We start from the raw sequence: 16,873 nt of genomic DNA on the forward strand, positions 1-16,873 counted from the left end.
GAAGGAGAGAGGGAGAGAGGAATAGAAACATCAATGATGAGAGAGAATCATTGATTGACTGCCTCCTGCATGCCCTCCACTGGGGATCCAGCCTAAAACCCAGGCATGTTACCTTCTGGTCGATGCTCAATCACTGAGCCACATCAGTTGGATCACTTTCTGTTTTTTTTTTTTTAATTTTTTATATTTTTATTGATTTCAGAGAGGTAGGGAGAGAGAGATAGAAACATCAATGATGAGAGAGAATCATTGATTGGCTGCCTCCTGCCCTATCCCCTCACCCCCAACTGGGAATGGAGCCCACAACCTGGGTATGTGCCCTTGACTGGAATCGAAGCTGGGACCCTTCAGTCCACGGGCTGATGCTCTATCCACTGAGCCAAACTGGCTAGGGCCCATTAAATGTTTTTAAATCAACTTCGATTTTATTTGATACTAATACAAACTGTTTTGTTAATTGTTTAAAGCATTATTATAGCATCTTTCTTTAATTATATTGGAATATGCTGCTTGAATCAATAATAGTTTAGGGAACCAGAGGTTATTAAAAAAGTGAAGTAAGAAAAGGTTGTAAATTAATAAAGGCTAGAAATGGAAAGATAAATGAAGTCCAGACATAGAAAATAAAGGACATATTATGTTTAACTGTGTCCAGAAAAGATGTGAGAGATGCACAAAATGAAGCCTGTTATAAAGAGGGGTTGCTGAGCTATAGGAGTTGAGTGTATGGGAGCAGAAGCACAATCCTTTCATTTTTATGTATGTATGTATGTATGTATGTATGTATGCATGTATGCATGTATGCATGTATTCATTTATTTTTGTTAATCCTCACATGAGGATATTCTTTCCATTGCTTTTCAGGGAAAGTGGAAGGGAGGGAAGGATGGAAAGAGAGAGAGAGAAATATCGATGTCAGAGAGACACACACACACATCAATTGGTTGTCTCCTGCATATGCCCCTATTGGGGGGTGGGGATTGAACCCACAACACAGGTACATGCAGTTGACTCAGAATGGAACCTGCGACCCTACGGTGTGTGGGCCCATGCTGTAACCACTTAGCAACACCAGCCAGGACAGAAGCATAGTTCTTTTAGTGTGCCCATCATTGTTTGGGCTCTCAAAGAATAATGGCTTTTGTATCTGGCTTTACATTTGAAGTCAGATGGATTTAGAAGAACCCTGTGATCTTTACTGAAGTATTGGGGGTGGGTAAAAGGTTCTATGAATTTCTATGAATTATGTAAGTTGTTACTTCTGTCTCCAGCGGTAGGGAAGGGAGGCATTTGGCCAGTCACATTCCTTCTTAGTCTCAGGAAACCACTTTGTTACTCTTTCCTTCAAGTCAGGAATGTAGTCAGAATGCCCACTAGGTGGTGCTGAAATAATTGTATAGAATTCCATGACCTCTAGTAGGATATAAGGATAGGAACTGTTAGAACTGAAAGGCATTCTGCCTAGGATTTCAGCCTCAAGGCATGAAGATTTCATACATCTAGAGGACTATCAATGCTTTTTTAAAGATACAGTGTGATATCAAAATGTTTGCCCCCCAAAAATGAAAAAAAAAATGCTACCTCAGAATCAAGGTTAATATTATTGGTAGGAACATGGATTTCATTCAATAGAGATTGAATGAAAGCTTTAAGGAGAAATCTAACTAATTAGATTTGGATGCATTTATGATTATTTCAATTTATATTATTGTATCTTATGGCTACCATATACTGTTAAAAAGTTGTTTTTCCCCACATCTATATCTCATCCTTAAATGTCATCTCCAAAGTATAAAAGATGTGGATCAATACTTATGTAAAGAGCAGTGATTTTTTGGGGGAAAAAGAAATAAAAGGCAAGCAGAATCAAATATTAATTGCTGAGGCAAAAAACCCCAAGACTTTATTTTAGTTAAAAGTAGATGCTGTGCCGAAACCGGTTTGGCTCAGTGGATAGAGCGTCGGCTTGTGGACTGAAAGGTCCCGGGTTCGATTCCGGTCGAGGGCATGTACCTTGGTTGCGGGCACATCCCGAGTAGGGGGTGTGCAAGAGGCAGCTGATCGATGTTTCTCTCTCATCGATGTTTCTAACTCTCTATCCCTCTCTCTTCCTCTCTGTAAAAAATCAATAATAATAATAAAAAAAAAAAGCAGATGCTGTTACTACCGAATGGTTTTAGATTACCTAAGGCACAATTTCAAAATATTTTTCCCCCTTCCGTACCCTGTCCTGGGTCAACCCAAAAATTTGCTTTCTCCAATCCTGCACTTGAACTGCCAAGATGCTAAAGAAATATCCCATAACAGGGCAGTTTGGTGCTATTACAAAGTCAAGGTTTTGTACAGAGGGCTGGTTTTGTAAAGAAAAGATGGCAGTCGAAACCGGTTTGGCTCAGTGGTAGAGCGTCAGTTTGCAGACTGAAAGGTCCCAGGTTCGATTCCGGTCAAGGGCATGTACATTGGTTGCGGGCACATTCCCGGTAGGGGGTATGCAAGAGGCAGCTAGTCAATGTTTCTCTCTCGTCGACGTTTCTAACTCTCTCTCCTTCTCCCTTCCTCTCTGTAAAAAATCAATAAAATATATTAAAAAAAGAAAGAAAGAAAGAAAGAAAAGATGGCAACTTGAATGAATGCATTCCTCCTCACTGCCCTTGTCAAACCAACACAGTACCCTCTCTGAGGCTGGGGCTCTGAGGGGCTTGGAGGGTGCTGGCTCTGTCTGAGTCCTCATGAAACAGCCAACTGGACTTTCTGTCCAGGGGCCAACTGGAACCCACCTTTATTCCAACCTAAAGGATAACAGAAATGTCCATAGCAATAGAGTTTGTTATAGCAGAAAATGAAAACCACCTACCCATCAATTAGTAGCAATATAAAGTAATCAGCTGTGATATATGTGTACAATGAATATTATACAGCACTGACAAAGAAGGAGCTATGGTTCCATGTTGCCACATGAAAATAAGCACACACTGTGCTTATATATAGTGGCTACTTTTAGGAAAAGCTACAGGAGCCTCAACTATAACTGTAGTAGCTTAATTTATGAACTGAATGGTGGGTTGAGATGTGATCATTGAGGTATAATTTATATTTTTGGCATGTCCCAAATAATTAAAAGGAGAATGGGGGAGAAGAAGGAGGAGAGAAGAGGATCAGGACAAAAGGAAGGGAGAAGAGGAGAGGAAAGGAAGAGGGAGAAGACCAATTCAGAATGACCTGGAATGGGAACCAGCAGGCCACTGAGTTCTGGGAGGTGTGTGGTTTTAGGCAAGAAGTCAGCATCCTGGAGACTCAGCATAAAAAAAGGGGATGAATCTGAGGTCAGAGTATATGACTACTAGGAACATCAGATGAAGCAGCAAGGATAGGAAGGCACCCTTTCAAATGGAGCAGATTCATTCATTCAGAATCTCTTTGGTAACTATATGTGCTCTGCACTGTTCCAGCGTACAGCAGTGGACAAAACAGCCAAAGATCGGCCTTAAGGAGCTGACGTGTCTGATGGGTAAATTCTTTCTGTGTCCAACCTATTTGTGTGTGAACTTTTCAGCTAGGCACCTGGGGAGGGAGAGAGATTGATTCATTCTATACATACACACTGAACACTTTCTAGATGGCCAACTATACTGGATGCTAGATATATGGGATGAATCCTTGCCTTTGAAGAGTTCATAATCCATGGAGAAAAGCCACACATGTGCTTGGGGAATGCACAAGGTACTTTTGGAACCCAGAGGAAGTGACAGAGCATGTTGGGGGTCTGATTTTGCTTGGAAATAGAGTGGTTGATCCCTGAGGACCATGATGGGAATTCAGAGTCAGTGTCAGTTCATGAGCATGGATTACAGCTTCTGCAGGTCTGCTATCCCAAATCACCGTCTTTTACCTTTGTGTCTGCTCTCCGCACACCAACCTGTCATTGTTAGAAATTCATTCATTGCCTCAATACATATGCATTATTTTGAATACTATGCCATTGTACTGAAAGTTTATAAATGAACTAGAGGCCCAGTGCACAAAATCCATGAGGGGCGGGGGGGCGATGTTGTTCAGCCCAGCCTGCACCCTCTCCAATTTGGGACCCCTTGAGGGATATTAGACTCACAATTCAGTACTGCTGGCTCCAAACTACTCACCTGCCTGCCTGCCTGATTGCCCCTAACTGCTTCTGCCCGCCAGCCTGATCACCCCCTAACCACTCCCCTGCCAGCCTGATTGACACCTAACTGTTCCCCTGCCGGCCTGATTACCCCTAACTGCCCTCCCCTGCCAGCCTGGTCACCCCCAACTTCCCTTCCCTGCAGGCCTGGTTGCCCCTAACTGTCCCTTCCTACAAGCCTTGTCACCCCCAACTTCCCTCCTCTGCTAGCCTGGACCCTCCTAACTGCCCTCTCCTGCTGCCCATCTTGTGGCAGTCATCTTGTTTCCATATGGGGGTGGCCATCTTGTGTATTGGTGTGATGGTCAATTTGCATATTACCTCTTTATTAGATAAGATTCTTCATAATCTAATTTGGAACTGTAATGTTTTGACAAGAGCTATGCCCCAAAATGTCTTGTTGGCAAAAACACATAAAATGCCATGACATTCTGAGAGGCACAATTTAATATAAAATATGGACTTAATGTGTGTATGTTATTTTCTTCTTCTTTGAGTCTTCTAACGTTTGAAGAGTGCCACAGAGGAAAGAGGAGCTGTGGATGTGGGCATGGCTTCAGGAGAGGACCCATGAAGGAGGTGGGAAAGGGCGCCCAGCAGTTGGGGAGGGAATAAGGGGCCTGGTTATGAATCAAGGAACACACTACGGTAGGAGGCCTCTTCCATCAACATTGCTCTGGAACTCTAAAATATTCCCCTCTCCATGTGATAATTGTATTGATACAATGAATGAAGTTAAAAAAAAAAAGAGAGAGAGAGAGACTGTGTATTCACTCCATTATTACTTTTTGTGCTTACTACCTGCCAACTATGCACCAGGCTCTGTGAAAGGCACTGGGGCCCGGCCTGAAGCATCCATTAAAGACCGTGGGTTGTGACTGCTTAGAGGGTTTGTTCTGCTCCCAAAAGGAGGGACATTATGGCCTGTGAAACCCTAAACCCAATGCATTGAAGGCATGGTACTTGCGGTTTGGCTTCCAACATGGTTTAAAATCCTGTCTCCAAGTCCAGTCTGAAGGACTTGAGCTTGTAAAGGTTTTATGTGACGGAAACTACACATTAGAGCTGGAAAATCTGACTGCCTACTTTGCTGGTTTCCTTTTATTTAAAACACTTTTTAAAAAAAATGTTAACTTCTGGAAACTGCATTTGCTAGGTCTGGGAGGAAAAGGAAACCCCTGATTCACCCCTTTTCAGTTCCCAAGTTGGGTAGCTTGCTGTTAAGCTATAGAGAAATAGCAGGGGGGAAAAATTGGGCAGCATTTTGAACACAAAACCTTTTGTGGGTCAGTAACTGCTATGCCCTTGAGAGACTTCCAGGAATTCAAGACCTCTGGGTCAGTCTCCCCCAGGCAGGAGAGAGTCACCCCCTTTTTGGAGAACTGTATGACTAGATTGAGGCAGGTTTCTCTTTGTATATAGAGACTGAGGGGAAGGTGAGATGGGTGGGCTGGAGGGGGGATAATGAATATATTGAATAAAATTAGTGTCCTTCAGAAAAATGTTTGTGCTCTAGTAGGTGCCAGCACTGCTATGCTCCAAAGTGGGAAATAACACAGAGCTCTGTCTTCAAGGAGCACCCAGAAAAGTGGGTGAGGCAGATCAATGGGCTGTAAATGCTAAACTCAGCCCAAGCATGGTACTGTGGTGGGATGGGTTGAGTGGATGACAAGGAAGGCCTGGACTGAACCCCGAGGGAGCAGTCGTTAACCAGTAGAAGACTGGGGGACCAGGACTTTCCAACTGAGGACATTCTACATGCCCGAGGCAGGTGGGAGGCCTGGAAGTGCTTCAGGATGATAAGGGAAGAAGGCAAGAGATGAGGAGATGAGGGTGGAGAGGGAGATCCTCTTCCACCACGAGGCTCCCCTTGGACACGCTAAGAAACCTGGACAGCCTCCTCAACACGCCACAGGGACACGGAGGGATCATTAAGGCCGAGAGCATTTAGAAAGAGGTTATTTTATTTCGTTTCTTTAATCTTTATTTTCTTCATGTGTACATTTTTAAAGTACACATTGAAGAAAATTTGGAGGCTTTATAGGAAGGTGTAAAGAGAAAATGGAAAATCAATTTTTATTCTATCACACAGAGACCATTGCTAATGTTTTGGCATTTTTGGTATATAACTGTACAAACTTGTGAGCAGTTTATATATAAAACTGTATATTTTTCATTAACACTATTTCCTGGATATTTTCTTATTTTGTATTCTTTTTTTATTGATAAATTTCTAATTTTGAAATCATTTGAGACTTATAGAAGAGTTCCAAAGAGAGTGCAGGAGTTCCCACAAGCCCTTCACCCAGCTTTCCCTAAGATTCACATTTTACCTTCTATCTCTGTCAGAATGCACCTACCTCTGTTCTATTTTCACTGAGCTTTCTAAAGTGACTACTAGAGAAACTGGACAACTGGCCATAGTACTGTGAGTCAGTGGACATTCTCAGCCTGAAACGGAATTGTGCTTGAACAAGGAGCTTGTGGAGTCACAGTGCCTTAAGCTGGAGGAGTGGGAGTTCTGGCAGAATTCTGGGTAGGGAGGGGTTCCTGGGTAGGTGGGGTCTTCAGGACCCTACAGCTTCGCCTGCCTGTGGGAGCAGCTGTGAGCCCTACTTCCGATGATTTCTGACTCAGTAAGATACTGATAAGTGATCTGCAGATGTTTCCTTTTATACTTAAAAAAGTAATAAAACTGAGTTTCTACACTGTTATCTCGACTACTTTAAACCCTGAGTCTGATCCAACATTCACTTGCATTGCTCAAGCCAGTGCTGATTTATGATCTCTGTTAAATCACTTGGTCTTTACAGATTATCCAAGGAAAACATCAAATGCAGGCAAAGGTCACCACTAATGATAGAAAAAACTCTTCCTAAGCCTTAGACCTATACCCGCTGCTTGTTTCTTTTCAGCATTGTTCTTTCTTTCTTTCTTTCTTTCTTTCTTTCTTTCTTTCTTTCTTTCTTTCTTTCTTTCTTTCTTTTCTTTCTTTTCTTTTTTTTCTTTCTTTTCTTTTCTTTCTCCCAGGTTCGATTCTGGTCAAGGGCACATACCCAGGTTTCAGGCTCAATCCCCAGTAGGGGGCATTCAGGAGGCAGCGAAACAATGATTCTCTCTCATCATTGATGTTTCTTTCTTCCTTCCTCTCTGAAATCAATATAAATATATATTTTTAAATCCTCTTTACTCATTTGTCTCCTTTTAGAGCCATTTTCATACTATGCCATTCACGTGCATAAATTGTGTTTATTGCTTATTATAGTGTACATTTCTTGAGAGTAATGCTGTATTTTTATTTTTATGTACTGCACTAGATCTTAGCACAGTGCCTTGCTATAATTACATGCTAAATAAATCTTTTAAAATTTAAATTTATTAATTCTTTACACTTTTCCCTTGTAGAAATCATGAAGTCTCTCAGCTTCAAATAATATCTTTTAGTGTGTAAATTTTGTTGGGTATCTCAAAATGCTTCCTAAATGGTTCTACTTCAATAACTTAATTTCATTGCAAATTCCAGAAAGCTAATATTGAAGTAATTCTTCTTCTCAGTATCTTGTTATGATGGGCTGAATTGTGTGTGTCTCTCTCCCCACCCCCCTCCTCCAATTCTAATGTTGAAGTCCCTAAGTACCCCAAGAATGTGATTATATTTGGAGACAGGGTCTTTCAAAGAGATAATTTAAGTTAAAATGAGGTTACATGGATGGGCCCTAATTTACTATGACTGTTCTAATAATAAGAGGAGATTAGGACACAGGCCTGGAGGGAAGATGATGTGAAGACAGAGAGAAAACATCAATAAACCAAGGAGAGAGGCCTCAGAAGAAACCAACTCAGCCGACACCTTGGTCTTGGGCTTCCAGCCTCCAGAACGGTGAGGAAACAAAAGCCAACCAGTCTGTGGTACTTGGTTATGGTATTCCAAGCAAACATATATATATATATATATATATATATATATATATATATATATATATATATATATATTTTTTTTTTTTTTACCTGAATTACAAACTGGCTTTTCCAGCCCACCTCCACATTTTTGTCATTTACTAACATTCTCTCAGGCAAAAATATTTGGAGGTCTTTCCCCCCAATATTCATAACTCCTTTTATCATCACAAAATGTTTTTGTGATGTTAGAAATAAAGAAAAAAAGTACTCTAGTGCACCTCAATTTTTATTCTTTTTTTATAGCCTCAACACAATTCTCTTTCTACACTGATCTCAGCATGTGATTTCTCTATTATGATACTCTCACATATGAACTCTGAGTGTAGCATATGCTGAATGATTGATAATCCTAGCACTTCTGTCCCCATATTGTTGCATCTTGTGGGAGTGACCTTTTTTCCTCTTCCCTAAGGCCTAGTGATTTGTGGATCTGGACATATAACTACATACCTCTTCTCTGACCTATATTTCTGACTTTGGCATGTCTCAATCTCCTAACCTGTCTCTCTGCTCTGTTCCTACATCAGCTATAGTTTAAAATATTAAATTAACATTGAGCAACCCCTGCAATCAAAGAGGTACTTCTCCATGCATTATAGTAAGCCACATATACAGGTAGCAGGTACTGAAGATTAACATAGGGTTATGTTAGAGTTTTTGATTTAGTCTCAGTCTATACTTGCTTTGGGACTTTGGGAGAACTTTATAACTTTTTTCAGCCTCAATTCTAAAATGAAGATAATATTTAATTTCACCTGTGTATTATAAAGAAAAGTAGATTACTAAGTGTCTGAAAGATTTGTAAGGTCTTAAGAAAGCAGTATTTGGTGTTATTTGTTGTTGTTGGCCTTCTTGACATTTGCCAGAGTGCCTTTTATTGCCACTGGTCCTGTATCACTAAGTGCCCGTTAACTTTCTTGAAAGACCAGCTCATGGTAAAAACTATAAAAATACTAGAGGCATCCACAGGCAGCAAAATCTCAGACATATGCCAAAAGAACTTCTTCACTGATACCGTCCTTAGGGCAATGGAAGCTAAAGAGAAAATAGACAAATGGGACTACATAAAAATAAAAAGCTTTTTTTTACAGCAAAAGAAACCATCAACAAAACAACAAGAAAGCCCACTGTGTGGGAGAACATATTTGCAAATGTTACCACTGATAAAGGTTTAATCTCCAACATCTACAGACAGCTTATACAACTAAATAAAAGGAAGATGAATGATCCAATTAAAAAATGGGCAATGGACCTAAATAGAATATTTTCAAAAGAAGACAGAAGGAAGGTCAAGAGGTACATGAAAACATGCTTAAAGTCACTAATTATCTGAGAGATGCAAATCAAAACAACAATGCGGTACCATCTCACACCTGTCAGAATGGCCAACATCAACAAATAAACAAACGACAAGTGTTGGCAAGGTTGTGGAGAAAAAGGAACCCTTCGAGCACTGCTGGTGGGAATGCAGACTGGTGCAACCACTGTGGAGAACAGTGTGGAGTTTCCTCAAAAAACTGAAAATGGAACTCCCATTTGACCCAGTAATCCCACTCCTAGGATTATATCCCAAAAAACTAGAAACACCAATCAGAAAGGATATATGCACCCCTATGTTCGTAGCAGCATAATCTACAATAGCTAGGATTTGTAAACAGCCTAGGTGCCTGTCAGCAGATGATTGGATCAAAAAACTATGGTACGTCTACACAATGGAATACTATGCTGCCACAAATAAGAAGGAATTCTCATCATTTGCAGCAACCTGGATAGAATTGGAGAACATCATGCTGAGTGAAATAAGCCAGTCAATGAAAGAGAAATACCATATGACCTCACTCATTTATGGATAATAAAAAACATTATAAACTGATGAACCAAAAGATAGATATAGAGACAGTAAAGCAACAAGCAGACTGTCAAATTACAGTGGGGAGGGTAGGGAGATCTGGGGGAGATAATAGATCAACTGAAGGACTTGTATACTTGCATATAAGTACAACCAATGGACACAAAACTTTGGGGAGGGAGGGTATGTATGGGAGGAGGGGCAATGGTAAGATATGTACACAGATAATAATTTAATAATAATAATAATAATAATGATAATAATAATTAAAAAGACCAGCTCATGGGTCATATATTATTTCTGAGTCCTACAGCACCTAGTTGCTGTTTAATAAATCTAATTCCTAAAATCACAGTAGTTAAAATTATTTATAAGTAGGGTGATTATTCAACCTACTTTGTATGTGATGTTTCTGGTTTACTCTTGTTACTCAGCATAATTACTATAGCACACCCTCTCCCAAAAGTCTGTTTATTTGGACAATAAAATATATATGGTCACTCACAAGAGAGTGACAGAATCATAATAGTTTGTTTCATGAAAATATAAGGGGTACAGGGCAAACTTTCTCTGAAGGAAATAGAGCCTGAAGATAAAGAGAGTTGAATCTAAAAATAAAAGTTCTACTGGGAGACTATTTCAGCTAATAGACATTCTAAAGCCTGTGGGTAAATTTATTTTTCTTAAACGTCTGGATGTCAGATAAGATAAACCAGCTGTACTTCATGGCAATACTGCCAAGTTTAGTCTTTGAGTTTAACTTTTGGCAGATACACTTGGATGCCATGCAGCTCAAAAAGCTATTAATCATATTGTTTAAATGTGTGTTGTCAAAAGTTGAAGATGTAGTTTATGTTCTGATTTTTTAAAATATATTTTATTGATTTTTTTACAGAGAAGAAGGGAGAGGGATAGAGAGCTAGAAATATCGATGAGAGAGAAACATTGACCAGCTGCCTCCTGCACATCCCCCACTGGAGATGTGCCCGCAACCAATGTACATGCCCTTGACCGGAATCGAACCTGAGACCTTTCAGTCCACAGACCGACACTCTACCACTGAGCCAAACTGGTTTCAGCTATGTTCTGATTTTAATAGTGTATGTTTTTAATTACCCAAGGAATATATGTATATAATTTTGTCATGCCTAGTTAAAATGATAATACCTTATAGAGAGTAAAAATGTCTCTCCCCCAATCACCTCTCATCCACTGAATCTCACTTTTCCATATGTAAACCAATTTTAATAAAAAAACAACACAACATAAAAATTGAGTATAAATAAATTATAAATATTAAAATATTTTATAGATGCAACAAATTAGCAATTTTATTAAGTTAGTCCAACCTTTCAGAATGAGAATTTGGCAAAAACATTAAAATGTCTAACATATTCTTTGACTCAGCAATTTCAGTTAAAAAAAATAATCAAAGAAAGATGTATTCACAAGGATATTCATTGCAATGTAGTTTGTAATAGTGAAAGTCTAGACATGACTTAATGTGTTATTAATAGAAAATTGATTAAATATATTACAGTACAGTCATGCAGTAGAGTAATATGGAGTCATTAAAGATGACAATATTAGTGCTACATTTATTGATAAGAGGGAGAGAGGTCCATAATATGTCACTAAATGAACAAAAGCAGACTCAAACAGTTTTATGGTCTAATCACATTCATATACATTTATATATGCAGATAATATGCATATATAAAATAAACTTTTACTATATATATATATATATATATATATCTGATAAAAAATACATGAAGGGAGATACAAAAAAATTAAAATAGTCATTTCTAAATGATAGAATCTTAGAATTTTTTACTTTGTCACATTTTCTATATCAATTTAATTTTTTTATAATAAAGATATATTACTTTTATAATCAGAAAAAAAGCTTTTTTTAAAAAAAAAATTGGTAGAATTCCAGTTTCCGAACATTATTTATAAGCCATCCATTTAAGAGTTGTTTGCTTCTTTCCCCCCAGCTGGTGTGAGGAAATGCTGCCAACAATTTTAGTGCCAATAATTATATCTACATATCAAACACATCTGCATTCTGAAACAAGATTTTCTTATCAGTAAGAACAGGACTTTATATTAATAGCAGTTTAGATGTGGAATATCTGATCTAGTACTTAGATGTTTAATCAATAGTAAATCACTATTTTACTTTGAACCTAGTTAGTCTACATTAATTCTATAGAAAAAGAGTCCTAAATGTTTCTTCTGCCAAAGGAAATATTTGGCATGAAAAAAGCCTGGTTACATGTTTGGTTGATAGCATATTATAGTTTAATGAAATAGAATTATAATCTTTAGTTTTGTTCTTAACGAACTGACTGATTTTGGGGAAATGAAAAGAAAGAAAAGGAGGGGATAAAAGAAAATACAAATTTTCCAGGAACTTAAAAGAAGGACTTGTTTCTCTCCTTGTTTTAAATCTCTTCTGCGTGGCAAATTTAATTGCCAAACCCTGATGCTCACTGAACAGGTCCATAAGCACCTTAACTCCTCATTTACAAAAGTGAAGGCTCACCTTTTCCCCACACATATGACATATATCCTTGTTTCCTCAACTTACCTAAAAGCAAAAACATCACTAACACCCAGGTTCAAACAACACGGGGACTGGATGAAAGGAATGGAGGAGCGGGCACATCATCTTTCCCTGGAAGGGCATACTCCTGTCAGAATTGCACTCCTTGAATTTGATCATGAGGAAACATGGGTCACGTACACAAGAACTAGCTAGCTAGTACTCTCCAAAAGTATCAAGGATGTGAAGGACAAAAAACAAACAAACAAACAAAAAAACCACAACTGTTCAATATAAAGGAGACTAAAGAAACATGACAACTAAATGTGACTTTGGATGAGAAAAAAAGACATCAGTGGGGCAAGGTTGTCAGAGTCAGCTGAGGAAGGTTGACAGGTAATTTTTGGTGCTATTTTGTACATTTTTATAAGCCTAAATGACTTCAAAGTGAAAAGTTAAAAATTTAAACACCAGCTTAAAAAAAAAAATCCATTTGCAAGCTGGCACTCTGGGCTGACAGAATATCGAGAGCAGAGAGATGAAGAGTGGAAGCGCATAACTGCTGGGGATGCTGGGCTCATGCAGTGCACCTGGGGAGGTGACCTGAAAAGCAGGGCGAGAGTCACATGTGAGGGGGGTCAGATGTCACCATGGAGAGCAGAATTTTAACAGCTACCAAATCGGGCCTTTGTGCAAACCACTAGATTCCCCTTCATTCTCCTCCCCCTCCAAATTATGAAAAGCATTTGCTCCCTTTAAACAGTAAAAGTAGTCCTTTTATTGTTATTTTCATTAGTGTGAGAATACTGTCAAATTGCCCAAACTTGTGTATTGCTCCAGAAGTTAAAAATCATGTACAGAAAATGCATTTCAGAATAGTAAACAACCACAATACCAAAAATAGCCTAGCTGGTGTGGCTCAGGGGTTGAGCATTGATCAACCTATGAACCAGGGAGGTCAGGGTTCGATTCCTGGTTTGGGCACATGTCCAGGTGTGAGTTCGACCCTTAGTAGGGGGCGTGCAGGAGGCAGCTGATCAATGATTCTCTGTCATCAGTGATGTTTCTATCTTTCTCTTCCTCTCCCTTCTTTTCTGAAATCAATTCAAAACAAAACAAAACAGAAAACATACACACCAAAATCTGAATCACTCTGATTCTGCATTCTCCTCTGCCTCCCCTATTCGGTTCTTCCATGTCATTTCCATCTTCACACTGTTTCTTATAGTAGGATTGGAATCATCCTTTTGTATTTACGAGTCCTGTGATTGTAGGCATTTATTTCTGTGCCTGAGTTTTTGTGTGTGCAGGTGTTTATTTAGGGAGGAGAGTGTGTAGGATTCCAATGAAATAATGCACATGAAAGTTCTTTATAAACTGTAAGGTACTGTAAAAATGCTAGGTTTTATTCAGGACGATATATGCATTATCTTCAAAAGTTCCCAAATTTTATGAAACTTAAAAAAATTGATTAACTGACAGAATTTCCCATTTTAAAAAATTTTATTGACTTTTTTACAGAGAGGAAGGGAGATGGATAGAGAATTTGAAACATCAATGAGAGAGAAACACCCATCAACTGCCTCCTGCACGCTCCCTACTGGGGATTACGCCTGCAACCAAGGTACATGTCCTTAACAGGAATTGAACCCAGGACCCTTCAGTCCACAGGCCAATGCTCCATCCATTGAGCCTAACCGGTTTCGGCAAGACCCCCTTTCTTCTGAGCTTTGTTGTCCTTCCCACCTCTCCTTTTAAATACTGCAGCCAGAGCTGAAACTCGTGCTTGGCCCCGAGTTTAGATCATTGTCAGGCCTGGTGGTCTTAAGAATGGAAGAAACAGACCTGGAAGTGTCATACCTGATAATTTGAAATAATTAGTCTTAAGAATAAAGTGGAGAAAGTTTGCCAGACTGAATCTGATTTCCTCCACATGTGCACTAACATAAAAGGATATAAAGATGTTAGTTGATTATTGATTATTTGTGTCGAAATCAAGGATGAGTTAAGGCCGAATCTTAAGGCAACTCTGGTTCTATTTTCCTTTGCTTTCTCCATGGCACCCACAATAGAAAGATACTTCAGCCAAACCGGTTTGGCTCAGTGGATAGAGCGTCGGCCTGCGGACTGAAAGGTCCCAGGTTCAATTCCAGTCAAGGGCATGTACCTTGGTTGCGGGCACATCCCCAGTAGGAGGTGTGCAAGAGGCAGCTGATTGATGATTCTCTCTCATCGATGTTTCTAACTCTCTATCCCTCTCTCTTCCTCTCTGTAAAAAAATCAATAAAATAGATTAAAAAAAAAAAAAAAAAGAAAAGAAAGGAAGATACTTCAGAAGACATTCCTAGCGACTGGCTGGGCGGTCAAAAGCTGAGATAAATGTTCAGTCTCTACCCTTGTGGGGGCGAGGGGTGCACCACAAAATTCTCACTTCCAAATTCAAACTAATTTTACTTCCAAATTGAAACCACCAACTATGATGCATTGCCTCAAATGGACCTTTTATGATAATATAAAATTATTTAGGGGGAAACTTGCTTTAAATATAAATCTCTGCCAAATAGCTTAGTTATTATTTAGTTTTTTGAGCAGAGTCACATTTGAAAAGATATGAATGTAGAGTATGTTCATTCAAGGTTATTTAACTCTTGAGTTTTTAAGTATCCCATTTAAGTACATACTTGAATCATTAGCAAACATTTCTGGCATTAAAATTTTCCTCCAGCACTTTGCCATATGTTTCATTGAGTTCAAGGTGGCTATTGAATTTTAAATATACATTAAAAATTATGTTTCCAACAGAGATATGAAAATTGTTGCTTAGTTATCCACAATATGGCTTAGATATAAATATATCAAATGTCTTATCTCTGTCTCTCAGATATACACTACTAAAGCACATTTTTTCTCCTTAATATTTTGCAATTCCATTAGAGTTAACAGATGTTCTAAACCATTTGGAAGAGAAAACAACATTGCTTGTCACCCATAAAATAAACGCTCTATCCCTAAGCCACTGCATTCTGGAAATGACTTAGTCATAAAAGTCCATGATCTCTAATTCAAATAAAATAATTATTGCAACAGAAAGCAATAATTGGTTTTTAAATTTCTAAAATCTAAATTGATTTTAAATTTGTAAATTTGTCAAAAACCATATTAAGTTTCTGTAGGTAGTGTTTATTCTGAGAAGCATTATAAATAAAAAGGTTTACTGTTTATTTATGATTAGATTAGTACTTCCCAAACTTGAGTAATGTAAAGAAGCCCTTAAGAAAATTATCAAGGATATCTGGAGTTGGTGTGTATAATTTTGATGTCATTGCTATTATGATAGTTTTTATATGTGTAAAGTTAAGATACCCACATAAAACCTAAATACATTTACATGTTAAATACAAAATAGTAAAATCAATACAATTCCAGTTAACAGTATACATTTAATTTTCGTGGTGATGTTTTGCTAAAATTAAAGAGCATGCGTTGAGGTTAATTATAGAAAGATTTAGTCACTTTGTTACTTGATATTTTTTTAAAAATATGTTTTTATTGATTTTCTTTTTTAGAGTGAGAGGAAGGAGGGAGAAAGAAAAACACTGATCCGAGAAATATCAACCACGTGCCTCCTGCATGCCCCCTACTAGCGATTGGGCATGTGCTCTGACCTGGAATGAAGCAGGTGATCTGTTGGTGCAATGGAGAATGCTCAACCAACTGAGCCTCACATGCCAGGGTGACCTGATGTTTTTTATTTGGCAGTAGTAACTCATTATCTGAATCATTGTCCTTACCATGCTGCTTATTTAGTATTTTATTAAAAAAATAAATTTGTTTTTAACCACTACACTTGATTGGAAGGCCAATCAATTTAATTGTCCCCTGCAAAATGCTAACAGAAAAATTTACACTGCTTGTACACTCTTACCAAGTGGTATACACAAAGGCAGAATCAGAGCAACATTTCTACTTGCAGTGCCAACTGAATCCTGGCTAAATGGGCTCAGTAATTTCGTTGGAATCAGTAAATGTCTTTTGAATTATAATTCTGGTGAAAATCCATGTGCTCTACCACAAATATTTACTCCAATTACAGTGAAATCTTTTTTAAAAATTTTAATAATGTGCTTTATTTAACATGTCCAAATTTTTATCATTTCAACACATAATATCAAACATGTTAATGTGATATTTTATTCTATTTTTCTTAATTGGTTTAGGTATTATATATGTGTCCTTATCCCTCCACTGCCCCCTCCACTCATACCCTCACCTCCCTGGTGTCTGTGTCCATTGGTTAGGCTATATTCATGCATAAAAGTCCTTTGGTTGATCTCTTCCACTTACCTGAACC

The 16,873-nt window shown here is 38.4% G+C and overlaps 1 long non-coding RNA gene across 1 annotated transcript in view; it reads left to right on the forward strand.

The window, feature by feature from the left end:
• Positions 1 to 16,588, forward strand: part of LOC311625168 — a 54,962-nt gene extending 38,374 nt beyond the window's left edge. Inside the window, exons 4-5 of the long non-coding RNA XR_014795448.1 lie at positions 7,911 to 8,042; positions 16,089 to 16,588. This is a non-coding gene — a long non-coding RNA (uncharacterized lncRNA). The remainder of the gene's footprint in view (positions 1 to 7,910; positions 8,043 to 16,088) is intronic.
• Positions 16,589 to 16,873: the final 285 nt, after the last annotated feature.

Source organism: Pipistrellus hanaki (genome assembly GCF_964339955.1).
Source record: "Pipistrellus hanaki genome assembly, chromosome: 7".
Classification (NCBI taxonomy): domain Eukaryota; kingdom Metazoa; phylum Chordata; class Mammalia; order Chiroptera; family Vespertilionidae; genus Pipistrellus; species Pipistrellus hanaki.